We start from the raw sequence: 22,185 nt of genomic DNA, 5'->3' as shown, positions 1-22,185 counted from the left end.
ATCATTTAGTTTCTTAACTTGAGATGTAGAAGATTTTTCTTGGCTTCTGTCTTTCTTTCTATTTATTTGAAGATTTGGGGAGATGAATTAATGTTGTGGCAGTGCATATAGTCATTCCACTTCTTTTTTATTTTCATTGAGTTTGGGTGAGTGTAGAAATGGCTTAATTCATGAAAATTTTGCAAAACTCTTCTTCATATCCTAAGAACGAGTGTACTCTTTTCAAGTTGCATTAAAAACGGAAAGCCTTGGCACTAAATAACTTACGGGTGATTTTGGGTTTTGTGGGGAGTGGGTGTGTGAGGTCTAAGGGAGGCTAGGTTTAACCATTGGTTGGCAGGGTGAGTTACAGGTCAGCACAGATCCTCTTTTATCCACCACATTGCCACCCTTACCTTGAAATATAGGACAAGACTGGCCCTTTGCTTATGTGCTAGAAAGGTAGGGAATTGATCTCATTATTATCCTTTGGGAGTAAATGCAGACGGTATGGGCGCTACCCTGCGGGTGACGTGTAACCTCATGATTGATCAAAAATAGTGGGCCCCACTACCATGCGAGGGACGTGTAACCCCATGATTGGTCAAAAATAGTGGATCTCACGTGGGATCCACTATTTTTAATCAATCATGGGGTTACACGTCACCCGCAGGACACTATCCTGTGGGTAGCGTCGACTCAACCGTGCAGTTGTTCATACCTAATTTTCAGCTACACCTGATAGTAACTATATATATATATATATATATATATATATATATATATATATATAATATATATATATATATATATAGCTCAAACAATATATCCTTAGACTTTGTGATCCTTCAACAGTTTTTTATGCCAAATTAGCAATAATATATACTTTAAAGAACAAACTAATACTTTTGATAAAAAAAAAAAAAAAAGACATAATACTCGTTTTAGCATATATATATATATTTATGTCAAATATGCATCATTATTTTAACATGTTAACGCATATGTTAGAGATTATCTTTAACAAAAAAAAACTAATATTTTTGACGAAAAAATAATATATTTGATAAAAAAAAAAAACACTAATAGTAGAAGTACTATTTATCATACAAACTAATACTTTTCATAGAAAATAATATTTTTTTACTAAAAAAAGTAATATTTTTTTATTTCAAATTAGGAAATAACGAAATTAATATTTTTAACAGAAAAAATTAATAATTCTGCAGAATGGCGTAATACCTTTAAAATAAAATTATTATTATTTATGTTAAATATGAATATGTTAATTAATAGAGAGAATATTTTTCATATAAAAACTAATATTTTTATCATAAGAACTAATGCTTTTCACAACAAGCTAATAATTTTTTTTTGACTGGAAAACTTGTAAATTTATTGATGATAATCGTCTATTACAAGCCGTACCAACCAAGAAGGAAAATCCTCATTCACCCAAATAAACGGTGAGGGGGAGGAAGAAGCAAAACAAGCAATATTATGGGCTACTCTTTTAGCCGATCTAGAAACATGGAAAAAATCCAAAACCACCGGTTTCTTCAGTTTTCGCTTTATGTCTTTTGCGCACAAACCTTCATATCCAAGATTCTCCTGCTCAGCCATGACTGCTTGCACCGCCAAGAGAAAATCGGTTGCTACATTTACATCTCTGAAGCTAATACTTTTCTCAAGAAGCTAATAATTTTCAAAGGAAAAGCGTCGTAGTGTATGTTTATTTTTCTAAAATTATTAGTTTTTAGGTAAAAAATATTAGTTTTCACAACAAAAGTATTACATTTAATGTCAAAAGTATTAAGTTGTAGTTTATGTTTATTTGAATGAAATTATTAATTTTTAGATAAAAACTATTAAATTTCCTAAAAAATTTATAATAATACTTATTTGATTGAAAAATATTAATTTTCATGTCAAAAATATTAATTTTTATTTCAAAATTATTGTTTTAATGTGAAAACAATTATTTTTTTTGTTTGATTGATTGTAATTAAGCTGCTATAAGAGGAGTAATTAGAGTTGAAATTTGAGCAAACATTGTACTTAGAGAGTTAATGTTTTGATGATGGATGTGTTGCGCATGGTGTTTGGTTTCTACAAGAATAAAAACAATGCAAACTAAAACAATTATTTCGAATTGTGAAGAAAAAGGAAGAATAAATACATGGAGAAAGGAAACAGGGGAAACATGCCTAGAGAGTAGCAACTGGCATAATATCACATTAGAAAGGATAATTATTCCTTGATATATTTCCCTGTTTTGAAAGATTGTATTAATGTGTTTTGCCTTTCTAGGATTGATAGTTAATATTGTGTTTCTTATCTATATGCTTGATATATTTTAAACTAAGAATAGTTTTGATTTGAATTGAGATAATATAATATTCCTAGATTTAAAATATGGTTTCTTGGATTGATAGTTTATTTTAAATTAGGAATTGTTTTGAATTGAAGTGATATAATATAATTTTCCTATATTTAAAATAAGATTGATGTGTTTAATTGTGATGGGAATTATCTTATATTAATTATCTAGATTTAGTCTTTTGATATTTTTGGTAGGTGATATATTTGGACTTATCATAATATATATCTATCTCCTAACTTATCTTTGTTTCGTTATCATTGTAGATTCAAGTTTGAATTAAGAAAACAAGATCAAGACTATTTTTGGAGATAAGGATTGTTCACGCTTAAATAGAAGAAGAGCGTAGAGATTCAGGCGGCTTGGAGAAAAACGAGAGAGCGCAGAAAAGAGAGATCAAGCCGTGAGGATTTGAGCGTACAAAATAAAAGACACGACCAAGTGAGATTTTCTAGAGAGCTTCTGAGCGTACATAACGAGAATTCAGATTACATATTTGAAGCTCGTTTCTACAACCATTGGTCGTGGCCTACTTGATTGCCGTTGAAGATTTGAGAGCATTGAAGATTCGAAAGTGTTGCTCTCGAGTGTTTGGCATCAAGGATTCATCTCCGTGTTTCTGTTTATTTATTCTATTTCGTATAGAATTTTAGGAGATGCTTTTATTTGTTTATTTTCTCACTCGTTCTTGAGAAAATTGAGTTTTGAAATAATTCACTAGTTTTAGGGTTTGTAAAACTCTTTGATTATTTTCTAGTGAAAGTTTTGCCCTGAGGCGCTGCAAGAGTATTTTATACTCTTGCTTAAATATTTGAGTTGATTCATTTGGTTGCTTATCTATTTTATTCATGCTTTCAAAAATTCTGATGCATGTTAATCAAGGTGTTATTGAAGATGTTGTCAACACTTGTGACAACATCTGAATCTGTTTTATGTGCAACCTTTTATTACTTTAGTACTTGTGCATATTTACTCTTGAGTATTTTTATTGTTGGTTTACTATTGGTTTGCTGTTACTATTCATGTTTTAATATTTCCGTTGCGTGTTGTGTAGGATGTTGTCAACACCTAGTGACAACATCTTATTCTGATAATTTTTATGAACCATGATATCCCTTACAAGTGGTATCAGAGCCTACTCTTGATACACTAAGAGCTGATTCTGGATTATTTTTTCAGGAATATTATGGATTCAACAACAGCAAACTCATTCTTCAAACCTCAAGAAGTATTTGAATCGGATTTGGGAGATGACTCGTTGTCACTCATCACAAAGAAGTTTAGTGATTATCTGAAGAAGATGAGGGAGACAAAGAAGACCGATCAGAAACTCAAAGCTCCACTTTTTTCGGCTGCTAACAAAACTCTGAAAATAGGCGGGCCTGATCAATCATCAAGGAAGTTTCCTGATCCTCAAAAGCCTCTACTTATGCTGGAAGGAAATAAAAAGCCTACTGCAAAGAAGATTGACACGGTGCAATGTCATAAATGTCAAGGCTACGGTCATTTTGCCAATGAATGTGCAAACACGCTTCGGAAAGGGATGAGCACATCTTTGAGTGGTGAATATTCTGAAGAAGATAAAGAACAGAATGAAGAAGAAAGCCACACATCCCTGACAGCTTTGATGGAAAGAAAAAAGCTTATGCAAGTCAATCCTTTAGGTGTTGCCACAGGTGTTGCCACACCTGGCCACAACATCTCCCAAAGGTCGGTATGTTTAAATTCTTTTACTACTGATAATGTGTGTAATACTGATGCAGGTGATGAAAGAATGTCTCTGGAAGATGTGTGAATGCAATATGAAGAGTTATATGCTGACTGGGTTGAACGGAATAAGAAGAACACTTTTTTTTCAAAAGAAAATACTGACTTGAAGGCTGTTTTGTCAAGACTTGAAGTTATGCTGACTAAGAAGGATCTGGAATTGAGCCAGGTTAAGGATGAACTCATGAAAGCTAAGGCTACACTGGATAAATTTAATTCAAGCACATCCAAGTTTGATTCTTTGCTCTTGATGGGAAGAGATGGTAATGCTGGACTAGGCTTTGAAAACAGTAAATTTGAGGTTGGTGAATGCTCAAAAGGGCCTATGTTTGTCGAGGAAAGTAACTGTTCAGAAAGCTCAACCAAAAAGGTCACATCAACCGATCCTCAAAAACCAGAGCCACAGCCTGTTGCACCTTTAAAGCCCAGAAGGAAAGGTAAGTATGTTTGTCATTACTGTCATAGACCTGGTCATATCAAACCATATTATTTTAAGTTGCAGGAAGACTACAGACATAGATCTGCACCGAAGGTGTTGCCTAAGGTGTTGCCAACACCTTTCCATAACATCTCCAAAAACAGATCTACTGTAAGACAAGTTTGGGTACCAAAAGCTGATATTCACTGCTATATGATTTATACTGCTTCGAAAACTAATGTTTCAGGTGCTTGGTACTTTGATAAGCGGTAGCTCACATCATATGACAGGTTCTAGGAAGTTTCTCACAGATTATGTTGAACAAAAGAGTAGGAAAGTGACTTATGAAGGAGGTTCAAAGGGAAATATTGTAGGAAAAGGCACACTGGATGTTGCTGGTTTGCCTAAGCTTCGCAATATGCTTCATGTTGAAGGACTAACTTCAAATTTAATAAGCATTAGCCAGCTTTGTGATGAAAACTTGCATGTGCAATTTGATAAAAAATTATGCAAAGTTTTTGATAGCTCTAACATGTGTTTGATGACAGGTATGAGGTTGTTTGATAATTTCTATCAACTTGGAGAGGAGATGGCATGTAGAAATTCAAAGGTAGATGAATTTAACCTATGGCATCAAAAGTTGGGTCATGCAAACTTCAAGACTTTGAAGAATTTAAGTAAGTTTGATGTTGTTAGAGGTATGTATAATTTAAAATCTGGAATTTCATTTGTTTGTGAGACATGTCAAAAAGAAGCAAACCAAGGTGTTGCACCAGATGTTGCCAACATCTGAGACAACACTCTGTCTTCAGCCTGTACATATGGACTCGTGGGTCCAATGGATGTGGAAAGATGTGAAGGTAAGAAATATTCTGTTGTTTGTGTAGATGATTTTTCACTATATACTTGGGTAATATTTGTGAGAGAAAAATCAGAATTTGATGTTTTTAAGAATTTGCTCACAAGGATTGTGAATTTTTACACATTGAAGGTGACCAGAATTCTCACTGATTATGGTAAGGAGTTCGAAACTTTTTTTTGAGAATTTATGTGATAAGAAAGGTATTTATCATGAATTTTCTGCTCCCAAAACCCTACAACAGAATGAATTTGTTGAAAAGAAGGATATAACTTTGCAAGAGATGGCTAGAGTGATGTTAAGTTCTCAAAATATCTCAAAACATTTTTGGGCAGAATCCTTAAACACAGCATGTCACACGTAAAATTGAGTATACTTGAGGAATGGTTCTACTATGACTTCTTATGAAACTCTCATGGGAAAGAGGCCGAACCTTAAGTACTTTCATGTTTTTGGTTGTGTATGTTACGTTTTGAATGATATTGATCATTTTGCAAAGTTTGATGCTAAAAGTAACAAGTGTTTGTTCTTAGGTTATTATTTGGATATTCAAGCTTACATGATGTTTAACTTAAGAACTCGAACAATTTTAGAGTCTATTAATGTTGTTTTTGATGACTTTGCAGATCTGAAGAAGAAAACTGTCAAAGATAAAGTTTATGATCTGTTTGAAAATTCTGAAAATTTAGATGTTGTCCAAGGTGTTACAACACCTGTGACAACACCTCCTGCGGAATCTCCAGAAACAAAAATTTGAACAATCCACTGGTAAAAATGAGGATAAAGACAGTGAGATCATTGGATATGTGCATGGAGATATGCAAACCCGAAAGAAAGAAAATGTGGATTATCAAAAGATGGCTGGACTAATTTGCATGAGCTCCACGTTTTCACAGGTAAGATTTTCGTGTTTTGTGTCAAACAGTGAACCTAAAAAGGTTGGCACTTTTTGGATTGTAGCAAGCACCACGTGCATGGTATAGAAGATTAACCAAATACTTGCTCAATTTTGGATTCAAAAGAGGTGAGATTGATAAGACATTGTTTGTGCAAAAGTCTCAAGGTAATATTTTTATTTGCCAAGTTTATATGAATGACATAATCTTTTGTGCTTCTTGTGAAAAACTTGTCGATGAATTTGTGAAGTGCATGTCGTCTACTTTTGAGATGAGTATGGTTGGTGAGTTGAGTTATTTCTTGAATTTGCAAGTGAAACAAATGCATGGTGGAATTTTTGTGTGTCAAATACAGTGTGCTAGAAATCTTGTGAAAAATTATTTGAATGAAAATTGTAAACACATGCGTACACCAATGAGGTCAAGTGAAAAACTGTCGAGGGAAGATGTTGTCGAAGGTGTTGACAACACCCTCTACAGAAGCATAATTGGAAGTATCTTGTTTTTTTGTGCTACTGGGCTAGATATCATGCTTAGTTGTTTGTGTACTGTGATAATTCAAGCATCATTGATATATGCAAAAATCCAGTACAACACTCTCGAACCAAACACATAGACATTTGACATCACTTCATTAGAGATTTGGTCGAGAAAGGCATGATCTGTATTGAGTTTATTAGAATGGATAACCAATTAGCTGATATTTTCACCAAAGCATTGGATTTCGAGAGATTTTCCAATCTAAGGAAGTCTCTCAGTTTGTGTGCTTTATAGACATAACTAAGATGTTGTCTGGAGTGTTGCCAATACCCTGCGACAACACCTTTTCATGCATGTGCATCTTTAGGATCATTAGGCATGTTGCATTCATGCATACATTCTGTTTTGTGATGTGTTGGATACTTTGTAACCATTGACCAGTTTTCACTCAGGATTCTCTGCAAAAATATTTTTACAGTCGAATGAAGCTTAATGGATAAAGAGTTCTGACAAAATTACTGAGTAATGGAGGGATGTTCGTGTATTCCATGATCTTGTCCCAAGTGAAAAGTAATTTTTCAAAATTGCAAAGTAGTGGAGGGATGTTCATGTATTTCATGATCTTATCCCAAGTGAAAAGTGATTTTGCAAAGTCAGAAACTTTAAATAACAAAATGGTAAAAATGCAATCATCTCAATCATCAAATTTGATTGAAGATCAGAATGGAAAAAGCTACCTAAAGGAGTCCAATGAAGACCGTTCCTTTAGTGTGCAGGCTACCACTTCTGCAATAATGAATTTAATGGCTGTCTGGTAATAAAATTTTTGAGAATCTTAGGGTGTTGCTGGAAGATGTTGCCAACATCGTGGATAACACCTCATTTGTCAACATATTTGTTTTTGCATGTGATTGCATTTTATTGCATTGTTACACTCTGTTTTAAACATAATTAAGACATGCATATTTATTTTATGGTGAATATATCTTGCTGAGAAGTTTGAAGTTCAAAATAAGCAAAATTTAGTGATTTTCCCAATCCACAAATATTTCGAATTGTTTTGTGATTGAAAGTGTTTTTAGTGGAGTTTATTTCGATGTGGAGTTTCTTTATGGAAATTTTGTGAAAATCAATTGGCTTGATTTATTGCCTTAATTCGGAAATTTGTTGCCATAATGATTTCAAACTCTATTTTACCGTTGGCAATTGTTACTGTTAGGGAACATTAACTGTGATCGAGTGATCAAGAGGTGAAGGTTTTGTTGTTTAGATTTGATCTTATCATCAGAATATTTTGTGGTCTGTTTTCTCTTTGCTCACCCTCACCACATTATCACTTCTACATACTTTCGTCGGTCCTTGCATTATTGTCTAATTCTTCTCTTCTTATTATAACTGTTCAAAATTTTATGGCAGAGAAGAATTTTGATTCACTAATATTCAAACAGAGATGAGCTACAAAGCAGATGTTGAGCCAGATGTTGACAACACCTCTGACAACACCTTAGAGGATGATTTTTTTTTTTTTTAAATTGAGATATTTGATGGTCATTGTTACTACTGCTGATCCATCCCTTGCATTCTCTGATGAAGGATTTGAGGAATCTGCCTCAAAAGCAAATGTTGCATCAAATGCTGTTGACATTCCTGCTGACATCTTAGATGAGGAGTATTTGAATATGGTAGAATTTTTCAAAATTTGGAATTTACTGGCTACTGTTACTGTTGTTGCACCCTTTCTGTAGGAAGTCGGTGTTGCTGTTTCTGTGGAAGATGTTTTTGCAGGTGTTGCTGACACCCTGGACAACACCTTGGATGAAGACTACCGAGTAAGCCAATTCTATTCCTCTGTTTTTTTTTTTGAGAATGCTGCAAACGATTGGCAACACTATGCCAATTGTAACTTCTTTGAGGACCACATCATTGAAGCATATGGCGCACAAAATCTGGTAAGAATTTTCCTACTCAGAAATATGTTCGCTATTGTGACATATGCTACTCTTTACTGTAGACCTATGGTCTTGGAATTATACTGCAATTTGACTAAAGTTGTGCCGAACCCTCTTTCGCAAAATTTGGGAAAATTCATGTGAGGGTTCAGATTTTTGAGTTTAGTCCTACTGTGATTAATGGATTTTTTAACTCACCCGAGGTGGATGAAGATGTGCAGCTGCTCTGATAAGATAGCTTATGTTCTTCGCAAGACTGCAATAAAGACTTGGACTCCGTCCACAAATTCCATCTTTGTCACAAAACAACAAGCTGGTGTGTTGTTTACTATAGGAACTGGAGCAGCTTTGAACTTTGGAAAGCTTATGTTTTACTACAGTTATGCAATATGAAAATTGTGGGTTGGTATCTTACATGCTCATATTTCCTTCTTTGATATATGTTGTGCTAATATCTGCTGTTGTTGAGGTTCTAAAGCTTGCACCTGCATTACTTAAAGGTAACATGAAATTGGACCTACCTTGGTCAGAAACAGGTGCTGCTGCAGATGTTGTGGCAGATGTTGCCAACACCTCCCCTGCCACTGCCATATTTGTCCCTCCTACTTCAACAGCTGGATTTTATCTTTATTCAATCCAGATGTTTCATGTTGAATAGAAGATTTTACAACCATAGCAGACACTATTTACTATGAAGCTCTTATATCTTAATATCGAATTTTTCTTGGTGTAGGTACCTCTTCTGGACAAAAAAGGGGAGAAGATGTTGAATCTGGTGGCTCTAGCTCTGATGGAAAAGATAGTGACTCTGGTTCTGAAGGAGAAGAAGCTGGTTCTGGCGAAGCAAATGATATATCGTCACAGAGCATTAAGTTTAATTTTTTTGTGGTTTATTTTGCTCTGCTCTGATTTGTCTTATGTTTTTGCTCTGATATGGTTCTAATCAATTGTTAGCTTGTTTGATTATGACTCTCTGATTTGTTCTAAGTTTTTTTTGCTCTGACTTAAGTGTTGTGAGGAGGTGTTGGGAACATCCTCGACAATATCCATGCTTATACTAAGAGGGAGAATGTTTTTTCGTATTAAGGGAGAGAATTGATATTCAGAGGAGTTGTGAAGTGTGCTGAATTGATTAAATATGTTTTGTGATTCACTTCTGAACATGTATTAAGTATTTTCTGATCTCGCCAAGTGTTGTGTGCAGGTGTTGCCAACATTCTTGACAATACTCAGAATTGAAAGATCAAATTCAGGGGGAGAACTTATTTGAGAAGTTTGAACTCAGAGGGAGTTTTAAGAATTAATATTCAGGGGGAGTTGCTGAATTGTTTTTAGATTTCTTGTCCAGAAAGGCAAAAAGGGGGAGATTGAAAGGATAATTATTCCTTGATATATTTCCATGTTTTGAAAGATTGTATTAATGTGTTTTGTCTTTCTAGGATTGATAGTTAATATTGTGTTTCTTATTTATATGCTTGATATATTTTAAACTAAGAATAGTTTTGATTTGAATTGAGATAATATAATATTCCTAGATTTAAAATATGGTTTCTTGGATTGATAGTTTATTTTAAATTAGGAATTGTTTTGAATTGAAGTGATATAATATAATTTTCCTATATTTAAAATAAGATTGATGTGTTTAATTGTGATAGGAATTATCTTATATTAATTATCTAGATTTAGTCTTTTGATATTTTTGGTAGGAGATATATTTGGACTTAACATAATATATATCTATCTCCTAACTTATCTTTATTTCCTTATCATTGTAGATTCAAGTCTGAATTAAGGAAACAAGATCAAGACTATTTTTGGAGATAAGAATTGAAGATCGAGAGTGTTGCTCTCGAGTGTTCGGCATCAAGGATTCATCTCCGTGTTTCTGTTTATTTATTCTATTTCGTATAAAATTTTAGGAGATGCTTTTATTTGTTTATTTTCTCACTCGTTCTTGAGAAAATTGAGTTTTGAAATAATTCACTAGTTTTAGGGTTTGTAAAACTCTTTGATTATTTTCTAGTGAAAGTTTTGCCCTGAGGCGCTGCAAGAGTATTTTATACTCTTGCTTAAATATTTGAGTTGATTCATTTGGTTGCTTATCTATTTTATTCATGCTTTCAAAAATTCTGATGCATGTTAATCAAGGTGTTATTGAAGATGTTGTCAACACCTTGTGACAACATCTGAATCTGTTTTATGTGCAACCTTTTATTACTTTAGTACTTGTGCATATTTACTCTTGAGTATTTTTATTGTTGGTTTACTATTGGTTTGCTGTTACTATTCACGTTTTAATATTTCCGCTGCGTGTTGTGTAGTATGTTTTCAACACCTAGTGACAACATCTGATTCTGATAATTTTTATGAACCATGATATCCCTTACAACATTCAAGAAACATCATGTGATAATATAATCAGCACTATTACACTAGCAAGTATTACAATTAAGATTTGTATATATTATATAAGGAGGCACGATCATTTTCTTGCATGCCAATCTGTCATCTGTTCCAGCTATCATAATCTGATAAAAACGAGCATTATCCTGATGTCCGTTTCATGCTACTTTTGTGCAAAAGAACCCAAATGTAAGCGAAGAAATTTGAATCCGATTTTCAAAATTTTTTATATTTACATTACAGTTGAACAAAAATTTTCTTGCAAGTATGATAGTTGTGTTTCTTTCTCGATCTGATTCAAAAATCATGGGCAACAATTAAAGTGATATTTATTATTCAGGTATGTAAATACCTTTCGCTGACACTAAAGAAACCGAGCTTCCCTACGTAAAACTAATATTTTCACTTATTATTCAAAGAACAATTTCATTGAGGCAGAAATGCCACGACTCAAACATGTACATGGACACTACTAGCTATAATCTTTAGAGCAACACCAACAAAGTATCCCATCAAATGAATTCAAACTATTTCTTGGTAGAGTAACCCTTATTAAAGCAATCAACCCCGACTGCCAGAACTTTACTACAAATTCAGCTAAAATATCATTTGAGATATAGCAAAAATAACCTAAATAAAACACTACCATTTCAAGCATGATAAATCAATGAAGCACTTCGATAGACCTCTATTTAGTACATAAATGCAACTGTATGATTAAAAGTGTTAACAAGAAATTGCGGCTATTCATAGTTGTAGATGTTTACATAGATTTTTAGATTGTCACATAATATTCTTAACGAAACACACAAGTTTTTTTCAAAAAACTCATTCCATCGTCCACAATATATATATATAGAGGAATTTTTAGCTACCCAACCATGTTTTCCCACTTGATCAGCGACTACTAAAACCCGGTAAAACCCACTACCGGGTTTTAGTGGTCGTGGACCAAGTGGAAAAACATGGTTGGACAACTGAAAATTTCTCTCTATAATATATATATATATATATTTACATAATGATGATCCTTTGCACACCAGTGTGCAGGGATTTGTGTGCACCGCGTGATGTTCGCGCGAACATATGAGATGTTCACGCGAACATTTGGTTTTTATTTTTAGATGTTCGCGTGAACATTTCAGATGTTCGCGCGAACATCACGAGGTGCACACAAAGTCTCTGCACACTAGTGTGCAGTGGATTATTACTATATATATACATATATTAATTTCAATCATTTATGTTGTCTGTAGCACACAAGCATTAGGCGTTTTGGTTCATTATGCTTGTGTTTTAAAATTAAATTATATAATGTATGACTCAGTAAAATCATTGTCTTGTACACTATTTAAATAACAAGTAACAGTCCTATGAGACGATTTCATCCGTGAGATGAGTCAAGTCTACCTATATTTATAATAATAAGTAATACTTTTGATATACAATGTAATATTTTTTTAATGAAGAACTCATATAAGAAACCCGTCTCAAAAAAATTACAACTGAAACCGTCTCATAGAAATTTTTGTTTTAAATAACATAGGGTTTCACATTTAAATATTTAAAACAATGCACGTAATGTCTAGATAAGCGAAGATATATAAAATATAAGGAAATCAGTTACCATACTGATAATCTTGTATTTCCTAATTTTGATTTCCCATACTAAAACGATTTCAAAATTTCATTAGATAAATTATGAAACAAAGATAAATATATATATATTTTTTGAATCTTGGAAGGCAAGATAACAATTTCCCTTGGTGACATAAATATAATCTTCCATTTAATAATTTCTTTCCTAGCATCAAACGAACCCACAAACACATTTATAAATCGATACGAGAAGCAGAAAGAAACCAGCGTTGCAATTGTGTGAAGAATACCATGTTTCAGTATTCCTCCGCAAAAATCTTTTCGAGTTGCGAAACAATGATGAAGATGGAAAAGAAGCACTGGATCAGATGTTTCACACCATCAACTTTTGTAATCTCGTGTACATCTATATGTACCGAGATATGCGTACTGGCCATTCCGAGTTCTTGAACCACGACGTCGAGCCGACCGTCAAAATACCGATCTGTGTGGAGTTGCGAGATCTCAACAACTTTGGAAGAATCACGTGAAAAACTGGACGGGATGTTGGAAGATTTCCCCATGTCTTACGAGGTGCGCGACGAATTGACGAGCTTCGTGGTCGACACGCCAAGGATATCCTCCTGATCTCCTTCGACGGCCACCGTGCATGAGCATATTTTTCACGATAATGATGATGTGAGTTGTGTTAAGTTCTGTTAAAAGATTATTAGGTATCGTTTGAAGGAGAATATTTTGGAATGTTGTACATACATGTATTGAATAGAGTTACGATAATTGAATTGTTTTGAACCATATAATAATTTTTTCCAATATTGTATCGTATATGATTTTATACTTGATCGAATTCGGATTTTTCGCTTGAATCGTTTGCATATATATACCAGTCTAAAATTAAAATTGGATTTGCTCTCTGTGTTCTTAATTTATGAGAGCCAACACAGATTCCGTGACTGTACGGATATTAAAATTCTCGGAATTTAACAAACATTTTAATTAGTCTAAATTAATGACTTAGAAAACGATTCATGTATTTATTTTAATGTAACAAACATATTAATAGGACATAGGTTGTCATCGTCAATTAAATATGCTTCTAAATAAAATAAATATTTAAAATATACCATTGATATAACAGTTAATTGTTAAAAAATCCACTGATCACATGTTTTATTATAATTCACTTTCTGTCAGGTTTTTTCTTTTTCTGCACTCCCCGATCCATTAAAAATTTGTTTCTACTCCCTAGGCCCACAAATCAGTCACTGTGTCATGATTTTGTACTCAATTTGAGATAATTAAAGCCAAAAATATATAAATCAATACGTAAATTAAATTTTTTTGTACTCAAATATCTTAAATTAATACCAAAAAAAATTGTTAATTTTTGTGATTTTCAAAATACTAATATATGTCAAAAAAATGATGAACAAATATTTTAATATAAATATTTTGTACATAAACATGTATGTATAATAAGTTTTGGTAGTAATAAAGTAATTCAAATATTATACTCAAAATCTTGATTTTTGTACTAGATCTGAAACTATGAGTACTCAAATATTATATATTAGTACGGTATATTTAACTTTTTGTACCGTTATTTATCCATGAAAAAAAGTGAGATCGGGGAGTGCAGATCAACTCATGCCTTCTCGTTTAAAATTGAAAATCTCATGAAAATTTTCATAAATATTATACATGATAACATACCAATTTTTTATTCTATATATAAAATTAAAGCACGTAAATTCATTTTAAATTTTACTTTTTTAGATTGATTCACATTTTCAAGCGCGCGCACACATACACACACACATATATATATATATATATATCGTACAAAAATAATGGGTTCAAATTTACTTGCTTAAGAGAAATTTGAGTTGCCAAAAATTTAATAATAACAAATATATAATAATTAATATTGTAAATATAATATATAGAAATTTTTGATTAAAAATTTGTTGTGGAGTTGACATACATTTGTTTAAAAAATAATCATGTTATAAAAGGAAAAGAGATAAATATCAACTCTATACACATTTTTTAAGGAGCAATAAACGTCTGAAATTTTGTTTCTATTCAAATTTTATAGATTTACCATATATGCAAAATATATATTGTTAAGAATTCAAGATCTAAGTTTCGATGTTTGACAAATTATTTAAGTCATCAACTGAGCAGAACAAAAGAAGCAGATAGCAGATCAATTGAAGAAGCAGAAGAAGCAGATCTATGCACAAGCAAAACAGATCAATTAGCTAAAGCAGGTTAGTGACCAGAAGAGAACAAAGAAGAAAGCAGATCAGTTAGCGAGCAGATTAGTTAGCTAAAGCATATCAAAGAAAAGCAATAAAGTAAGAAGATCAACAGAAGACAATAGAAGTCAGAACAACATTACAGTGACATGTGATCAGATTAATTATGCAACAAATTGATCCGATCATGTTTCTAGATCAACTCACGATACAGATCAAAAGTCACCTTCAGACCGAATGCTTCCCAGATCAATCAAGCAAGATCAAATGACTACTGAAAATCTTGGAAGATCAGTTCGAATGTTAAATAGTCGTTGTGCTAAAAGACAAAGATAATAATTGAAGACTTTAACATTAGAGACAAAGAAACAGAAAGTCAAGATCTGATAGCAAATTAAGGAGACTTGTCGAACTCCTTAACGGCTACTTTCTGAAGACTATAAATACAAAAGACAAAAGAAAAGACACAGAGCTACAAAAAGAAAAGAGAAACACACGAAAGGAAAGAATAGATCGAAAAGCTCACTCACAATCAAGAAAGATAAGATCTTCAAGAACAGTTGAAGCAGATCGATCAAGCACACACTCAGTGTCATATCAGATCAAGTGTGTATCATTTGTGCTGAGTTTATCAAGTTGTATACTTGTACCAGATCAGTTGAGTGTTCTGTCAAAACACTATCTTTGTAACAAGAATCAGTCGAGGGCTGAGTTCTTGAAAGTCTAGAAGTTCTAAGAAAGGCAGCAGTGTAAGTCCAGTCTTGGATCGGGTCTGTGCAAATTGCTTGTATAGATCAAAACCTTCTAGAAGAGAGTGAATTCTTCCGAGGTGGAAGAAGAGGTGACGTAGGAAATTGAGCTCCGAACATCCAGAAACAAGTCACTGTGTTATTTCTTATCTGTCAAACATATTCACTCACCTCACGAATTCAACCAAGCCATTTGATCTGTGTTCGATCTATTAGTCAACCTCTTCCGCACTGATTTAAGTTGGTTGATTAACATAAACATACGAGAAAAATAAGAGTTCGTTTACTAACACATCCGAACTCACAGTTAAAAAGGTGAAGCGGACTGCATTCATCCAGATCAAAGTAAAACTACTCATCCAGATCAGTCCATATTTCGATCCTAACATATATATATACATACATATATATATATATGTATGTATGAGTTTTGATCACATGGGCAACCATCATGAGCAACTACGTGAGCAACATCTGACGTGACACCTTGTACATCCAATGAGTGATTGTCACGTCAGCTGTTGCTCACATGGTTTCCCATGTGATCGAAACTATATATATATATATATATATATATATATATATATATATATATATATATATATATATATATATATATATCAATCTACCAGCTCATATTTGATGTATTTACCATATGAAAAGTACTATTTTAACTTGAACACAATTAAAATATATAAACAATGCTTAAAATACAAAACTATAAAATAATAATTCAAACTATTTTAAAAAATTTCTTCGTTTAGAATTGGTTCACAATTCGAAATATGAATATATATATATATATATATATATATATATATCTATAATAATGTACAAAAACAAATGTTTCAAATTTAATTTTTTTTACATAAACTTAATTAGCCAAAAATTAATAATAAAATTTAGATAATGATGAATATTGTAAATAAATTAGTACATCTCTTGTGAGACGTTTTCACTGATCTTTATCCGTAAGATGGGTCAACCCTACCCATATTTACAATAAAAATTAATATTTTTGTCATAAAATGTAATATTTTTTCATGGTTAATCCAAATGAAAGACCCGTCTCACAAGTTTTTGTGTAAATAAATATTATAAAAAATTTCAATACAAAATTTGCTATTTTGTTTTCATAATTTAGAATGTTGAATTTGCTTCAAAATATACTTATGTTATAAAAAATAAAGAGATAAATATTAACACTAGACATTTTTTATGGAACAAAATACGTTTGAAAACTTTCTTTCATTCAAATTTTGATATATTTAGGCACCGTTTTGTTCACCATATTACTAATATATGTATAGCTTATCTCATCGCATCTCATGTTCTTCTTATTATATTATTTATCCATATATTAACTATTTATTTTGCATCAATCAAATAATTAATTATTTATTTTACATCAATCAAATCATTGAATTTAAATAAATATATTACCCCTTATAAATAATATAATTTTTATTTTATTTATTGTTAAAAGAACAAAATATTCATTTAACATTTTTATATAAAATTTAATCAGTCAAATCAAATAAATTACAATATATCAATCAAATCCAATACTATTTTAACTATCATTTCTTATTTATTTTTTATTACATTATATTACTTATTTACTATTACTTATATCATGCCTCAAACCAAACGGTGCCTAATATAATATAAAATATGCAAAATATTCCATAAATGAGGTATGTATATATATATACATATATATAATATAACAATCTAACGAATCAAATTTTGGTAGTTACCATATATATATGTGTTCAATAATTTTTATGTGTGTGTATCATATTACAATTTATCGTTTTTACTGATGAAAATTTGAAAGTCTACCATATATACAAGAAAATTACCATTTTTATTTGAACACGCACTTTGATTAACCTCTATTTAGTACATAAATGTAACTGTACGATCAAAAGTGTTAAGAAGAAATTGTGGCTTTTTATCATAATCATGATTAATCTAGTTGTATGCATAATGGATCTTCATAACAGAACAATAGAAACATAAGGCTATCTCCCCCATGAAGAATAATTACACCATAAAGATTACTAATGAGCTAACCATATCCTGCATCTAAAACCCACAAAAAACAAATACATGATCAAATTCACGTGTTAACATAACAACAATATTCACTAACAAAAAGCATAAAATCCAATATGTAAAGCACAACCTTCAAGTGAACGGTGGAAAACCCTATAAAATACTCTAAATGTCAAGCATTAATGATCACTAGAACATTATGAATGGTTAAGTGTTCATCTACTTCACTAAAATCGTATGTGCATGTGTATGAATGATGCCTTTTTATTTCAAGAAAACTCTGTCGCAGTTGCCGCCCATCCCTCAATTGCGTATGTTGCCACCACCTCGAAGACGTCGCAGCTGCTGCCCACCCCTACCCTTTCCCAAGCACCACTGCAGTCGCCAACGCCGTTGCCTCTTGCGGCAAAGTCCATCTCCAAACCTCAGATCTGCACTGCCTTGGTCAGAGGGTCGTCGATGAGTGAAGAGTGTGATGGTGTGTTGGATACGAGATATGGGGGTGGCGGTGATGGTTGGCCGGTGTAACACCCCGATTTTATCTTAATTGACTTTATTTGAGATAATCGGAGATTCCAGAGTTCAAGAGCCAACTTGATTTTGATCAGGGTCCTTTTTGCAAATTTTGGATTTTCAAGGACTAAAGTGCAAATATTGAGATTGTTAGATATTTAAGCTTGAGTTGACTTACCTTTTCACTTCATCCCCTTCCCCAACACGCCTCCTCCCTCTCTAGACGCCATGGACGTCTCCTTGATCTTCCAGATTTCCTCCCGAGCTCGATCCGTCCGTTAGAATTTATTTCTGAAGGCAGATTAGTGATCACGGCTGCGAGAGCTTCGTTCTATCGTAAGTTTTTCTACGATTAGATACATTCTAGTTTTGGGATGTTGTTAGAATCGATTGAGTTTGGAGTATGTTGATCTTGGCAGAGTTCTGATCGTTTATTCTCTATCGGTTTTGAAATAGAGCGTCGTTCGGATTTGTTATGATTTTTAGAAGCCTTTTTCGAAAATGAGGATTTTTAGATTTGTTGAGTTTGAGCTTTTGTTGTTTGTTTGGGCATTTTTTTGAGTTGATATCGTTGTTATGATGTTGTCTGCGTTTCCGGTTTATCAGATTATAGCCGTTATGCCGCCGGTTTGAATTTTAAGAATTTTGGAAGTTTTGTTGAGTCTTGGGATTAATTTGGTTTGGATGGATTGTTATTGGAATGTGTTTGTATCCGTACAGATTGATTGAAGATAGCGGAGTTCAGAATTGACAGCTTTCGAATCGTTGAAGAATTGATCGAGGTTTGGTATCGAGTTGATCTCATCCTCGAAAGTTGACTTGAATTATCTTCATTGTTGAACTTTGTTTGGAATGGAATTTTGATTTGGAATTCTTGTATTGTTGTTGTTTCCAGGTTTGGAGCATCGACGTTTGAGAAAAGGTAAAAGATGACTTAGAATGGAATGGAACGAATAACTCGAATCCGACTTGATTCGAGTGTTCCGAAGAATCACATACTTGCATGTTATTTGCTTTTACTTGAATTTAGTTGATTGAGTTATTGTTAGAACCTAATGGGGGGGGGGGGGGGGATTTAGGTTCTATTGGCAACTTTAGCAATTTAAAGTGATTATGCAAGTACGCAAGCGGAAGACTTAAGCAATCAAATAAATAAGTGCGGTAAATAAATACGTAATGTAAATAAAGCAGTAAAAGGGATTAGAGATGTTTATGGAAGTTTGACGATAAATCGTCTACGTCTCCCCTTCTTGGTTAAGTCGATTAACCAAGGATCCACTAGCACTTCGAACGTCTTGGCCTTGATGGCTCCAAGGATAGCCTTACAACTTGACACGATCACCGCGCCGATACAACTCAACACTCTTGGCCTTAAGGGCTCCAAGGATAGCCTCAACACAACACTTGGCTTCACACTCAAGTGCTTACAATGATAGCACAACACACTTGGCTTCACACTCAAGTGTTTACAACAATAGCACAACCAACTCACAAATTATTTTTTACAAACACTCTCAAATATATCACACAAACACTTTGATAGTGAGAAATTGCTTGCAAAGGAGAGAAGAGATGAGTTGGGATGTCTATAAATGGTCTTGGCAAGCCTCTATTTATAGTTGGCAAAGATTTGAATTTGAATTTGTGTGCTTGGAGCGTTTATTGGGAAGCCAAGGAGTAGAGACAAAGTGTAGGCGCCGCTGCCTTCTTTTTCCAGCACTAAGCAGCTTTTGTGGAAAAATCATATCTTCTAATCTAACCGTTGGATTGATCTGAAATTTAAACTAAAGCTTTAAAACATCTGGATCTTCAATCTGAACGGTGGAGATTTGATTCTAACGATTCAAACATTTCCAGTAAATCTCGGAAGTCGCAAAATCACGTTCTCGCTTTTGTTCTGAGCATTACTTTTCAAAAATTCGAATCTCACAATCCATCCGTTGGATTGGCCTGAAATTAACACACAATCTTTGTAACATCCTGATATTGATCGTGATTGGTGGAGATTGGATTTTGATGCCTTCATCGATTCCAGTAGTCTTCTGAATCCGATACTTCAGCAGTTAGCTCCTTGCAGAAATAGCTACTGTTCAACATATTTGCAAAAATCATAACTCCATATCCAGCCGTTGGATTGATTTGAAATTTGGATACAAACTTTAAAACATCATAGAAATCCATGTGATCGGTAGAGATCGGATTTTAATAACCGAAGCATTCCCAGTTATTTTCTGAAGTTGAGTCTTCATAGTTCATTCCTTGCAGAAGTAAGTACTGTGCAGCTTTGTTAAAAAACTCATATCTCCATATCCAGCCGTTGGATTGCTATGAAATTTGGAGAGAAGCTTGAGAACATCCTGATCTTGATTTTCATTGTTGGAGATCTGATTTGGATGACCGGAAAGTGCCCGGTGAATTTTGCAAGTTTCTGCTTTATAATATTGGCTTGTCCTTGTCCATTTCTTTTACAACTTCAAAGTAACTTCCAAGAATTTGATTGTTAATATGATCTAATCTGCAAAGTCTCACTTTAAATGGTTAGTAACAATTAACCGAGTTTTGTAATCATCAAAACATAATAATATGAGATTTGTTAATGCATTAAAAACATTAATCTCATAACACGAGATTTGTATGCGTTTAAGGCGTAACAATCTTCCCCTTTTTGATGATCACAAAACTTGGTTAAATAGGAGAAATAAATGTACAATATTAAATAAATAATTTAAATTTGCACAATATAATTGCATGAATAAAACTCCTCCTAATTTAAACAATTAGTTAAGAAGAGTTTGTTTATCAAATAACCAATTTTTTTATTCTCTATGCATTTAAGCAAACTAACTCTCCCCCTTAGTTAAAGTATTTAACCAAACTAATTCTCCCCCTTTTTGTGATAATCAAAAAGACTGGAAAAATAAATGCAAAACATGATAATTAAATATGATTTCTAAAAAGCAACACATAAATTTCACATAAAATGTGAGCTTTATAACTTTGAATAAATACAATTAATTTGTATTATCCAAAATTAAGTTGCTCAAATTTTATATTAAGCTCCTCCTTAATATGACATTAAATTTATTTATGTCCACAAGTGATTACAACTCAATCATGCCAAGTTCACCACGCAAACGAATAAAAGTATTTTCATCTAGTGGTTTTGTAAAAATATCGGCAATTTGATTTTTAGTGTCAACATATTGAAGTTCAACTTCATTTCGTTCGATGTGGTTACGAATAAAATGATGACAAATGTCAATATGTTTGGTGCGCGAATGTTGAATCGGATTCTTTGTAAGACATATGGCGCTAGTGTTGTCACAGAAAATAGGGATTTTTGTAAAAGAGACGCCATAGTCGAGCAATTGATGCTTCATCCAAAGAATTTGCGCACAACAACTACCGGCAGCCATATATTCGGCTTCGGTCGTTGATAACGCAACACAGTTTTGCTTTTTGGAAAACCAAGAAACCAAACAGTTTCCTAAAAAGAAACAGGTTCCACTAGTGCTTTTCCGGTCCACCTTATATCCACCAAAGTCGGCATCGCAATAAGCTTTTAAATCAAAGAAAGAATTTTTCGAATACCACAAGCCGAGATTTGGAGTATTTGAAAGATATTTGAAAATGCGTTTTAAGGCGAACAAATGTGATTCCTTTGGACATGATTGAAATCGTGCACACAAGCAAACACTAAACATAATGTCCGGTCTACTAGCAGTAGCATATAATAAGGAGCCAATCATACTACGAAAGGAAGATTGATCTACAGTTTTACCATTTTCATCCTTGTCGAGTCTGATTGCTGTGCTCATCGGTGTGGATGATGATTTTGTGTTCTCCATTCCAAACTTCTTTAGAATCTCCT

The sequence above is a fragment of the Henckelia pumila genome, chromosome 4, assembly GCF_033568475.1.
Source record: "Henckelia pumila isolate YLH828 chromosome 4, ASM3356847v2, whole genome shotgun sequence".
NCBI lineage: Eukaryota > Viridiplantae > Streptophyta > Magnoliopsida > Lamiales > Gesneriaceae > Henckelia > Henckelia pumila.
Note: the sequence above shows the minus strand (reverse complement) of the source record.